This window comes from Porites lutea, chromosome 2 (genome assembly GCF_958299795.1).
Source record: "Porites lutea chromosome 2, jaPorLute2.1, whole genome shotgun sequence".
NCBI lineage: Eukaryota > Metazoa > Cnidaria > Anthozoa > Scleractinia > Poritidae > Porites > Porites lutea.
In genome coordinates this window covers 35,366,448-35,369,557 of record NC_133202.1, presented here as the reverse complement: position 1 = coordinate 35,369,557, position 3,110 = coordinate 35,366,448, and the positions used below count along the sequence as shown (strand labels likewise).

At 38.5% G+C, this 3,110-nt stretch overlaps 1 long non-coding RNA gene across 1 annotated transcript; it reads right to left on the bottom strand.

Moving 5' to 3' along the window:
- Positions 1 to 754: 754 nt before the first annotated feature.
- On the bottom strand, positions 755 to 2,847 carry LOC140928483 (uncharacterized). The gene is made up of 3 exons (XR_012164649.1): positions 2,304 to 2,847; positions 976 to 1,029; positions 755 to 811 (listed from the first exon to the last, which is right to left on the bottom strand). It is a non-coding gene; the product is annotated as an uncharacterized lncRNA (long non-coding RNA).
- Positions 2,848 to 3,110: the final 263 nt, after the last annotated feature.

Below are 3,110 nucleotides of genomic sequence, written 5' to 3'. Positions count from 1 at the left end.
TTTTTCCTGGAATTTTTTTTCAAAAGAAAGCTCTTGATGAGCTCTATTTAATCATCTCAAAATAGCAAATTTCGAGAAAACATGATTGTTTACCCTGGATGATACCTTAAGAATTACCTGTTGCTTTCTATAGAATTTTTATACCCTGTATAATGCTCTCAACAGAGTCAAGTAAACAAAGATTGACATTTTTGCTTGACGGGCAGATTTTTGCTTCGCTGCGCTTCCACCTCCTTTTCATGTTTTGCCCGAAAAATCAGTAAGATTTCGCGATTTCGCATTAGCCTAACCCCTTTTTCATTCTTTAAGGGGGAACTATGGTCCTCGCTATCATACGATAATGATTAAGCTGCTGTATTCTAATGAAAGATTGAATAATACCCATCAGTTCGTTTTGAATTACAATAATAATAATAATATCATCCATTTATATGGTCTTAAAAAGATAAAAATAAATAATGATGTCACAGACCATGGAAAATAGCTGATCATGTAAAAAAAAAAACCTTTCTACTTTAAGCAGATGATGTCATCTCACCAGTTACCATTGATGTTAAATTATTACTTTAGATGATAATCTCATCGTTTTTTGATGACGTCAACTCCATAGACTATTGTGATGCAGAATTCTTTTCCTATTTTTTGGTGATGATCTCATCATTCTAATCCCCTGAGCTATTGTGACGCCAACTCCACCACCTCCACCGCGGCGTTGAACCTGTCATCTACTTCTACTTTCCAAAGTTCCACTTACGCAGGTTTGTTTACACGCTGCCTCATCAAGATAAGGCGATTCACATGGACCTAAGCACTAGAAAAAGAACGAAAGCCAAGGATAAAAAATGAATATTGTTAATGGCAAATCATTTACAAAGCACTCCATGTGGTTTCGCCTTTTATACTTTTTTTGCACCTTCTTCGACCTCAGGAAACTGAATGATGGTTACTATTTTAAATGGAAATAATGATACTTACTTCTTTACAGGCAGATGTTTGACAGGGAATTCCAGTTTCATTGATCGCTGGATTCTGAAAACACAAAATCACGACGCTTATCAGATATACTAAGGACTATTATGCTTTCGTTATCGCGTTTTCCTTAGTTGCATTCACTCACATACACTGTACTTAAATGCTTAATTGCCTACGTACTTCCCTACTTATTTACTTTCTTACTTACGTACTTACATACATACTTACTTACTTACTCACTCACTCACTCACTCACTCACTCACTCACTCACTCACTCACTCACTCACTCACTCACTCACTCACACTCTCTCTTGTTTACAGACTGATGCGAGTGCTCTTACCAGCAGCGAACGCACTTACTGGCAGTATTAGAATCAACACTCCACGAGGTGTAGACAAGTGCAGTTTGATTCAGAATTTCGAGTTCATTTTTATTTCATGTTTGGGTTGAATCCGTTTTGGTTGGCACACAAGGTTATAGTTACTACTAGATCTGTGTTCGTTATTCGGACGGCTAAAGACTTAAGGCTGTTAAAGGCCAGTTATTTAAACGGAGTTTAGCCAGTGTTTAACAAAACCCCGTTCTAAGCCATTTTCATTTGGCTCAATGATTTTGTCTTAACAGCTTTTATCGCGAAAAGTTTCATGAAAGCATAAGGCGTAGACTGGAAGAGAAATTAGGGAGACCTCTACTACGGCGGCCGGAAGTAAAAAAGCCGCGAAATGACGCAGAATAGAATAGAATATCTAAAACGCTGCATTTGTTGATTTGTTGTTAAATGCGGTACACTAGCAGCGGTATCAGTAGCGGTATCACTAGCAGCTTACTCCGATCTTCATCTGTAGTTTTCTGTTTTGTGTACGAATCGCCCTCTGATAATGTTTACTATCAATATTCTTCTTGGCAAACGAAATTTTTAAATTGGCCGATTTCTTACTTGACCACCATTGAATTCTGTTGTTGATAAATTATAGCGAAAGCAATCGAGCAAGAACCGAGCTTGAAATTTGGCGAGCTACGAGACTTACTCTCCCCAGGACACCGCATCCACGACCGCCGTAGTAGAGGTCGCCGTAGCGATTTGCTTAAACTCCCTATTATTTCCTCAAAATTATCTACTGTGGAAGATATCTAAAGGTTCAAAGATTTGCTAAACCGCAAACTAAGTTAGACTTCGTTTAAATAACCGACCCTTAGGCTTCAAGTTGGAATCCCTTTTCGTGTTCATGAATGAAAGTAGAAAAGCATATAGCTAGACAAAATTTGATAGAGATCGTGGTACCGCCACTTGTACGGAAAGCTGATTACAAATACTATGAGACGACTGACCTCTGTCAAGCAGTTTGCATAGCATCTGGCTTTGGTTACAGTAGCAATGTTTGGATTTCCTCTGACCGGGTTACATTGAGTAAAAATCCAGACAAAGAACAAAACTTTGTGGTAAAAGTATATGTCGAACAAGCGAGAATGTGTAAGAAGCCACATTTTTCAACCAGCCTTTCCAGATTTCCTTTTAGAAAAGAAAGACAGAATGATCAACACAAACAATGTCGCCAAACTGACATTTACGGTAATGGGTTTCATTTTGGGAAGTATCTCAAATATTACATTTCTTCCCGTCGCAGAAGCCTCTTTGTGCAGTAGCTGAGAAGACTGGTGAGAGGTAAGCCTCTCCAAAGAATAATTTTTTTCCGATTCTTCATTTGACCGCAGACCTTGATATCCAGGCAAGCAAAAAAACATATGTTCGAACAGACTAATCATGGCGAGTTATGCTCACTTGTCGGATCATAAACGTACCTTTTAAAATTTAAATGTTTAAGATTTGTAACGCAACTGATGAGATAGGTTTATTATATGGATCGACGTAGATTTTTTAGGTCGGCAAGGCTTACATTAGATTTTCTCCCCGTCGCTGCGTACGGTCTCAGTAGAAATCCTAAAGATCAGACCGGAAACAGTTCTGACTGAACATGGATAAAAGCAAGTATACTTCAGTCTTACTTGAGAGCCATTTCTCATCCGGTGACACTGCAGTTCCTGTAATTTGGGCGATCAGCTTGTAATCACAATCAAGAATGTCACATGCACGTACCACGTACATCTACCTTTTGGCTAGCATGCACTGAGTATAGA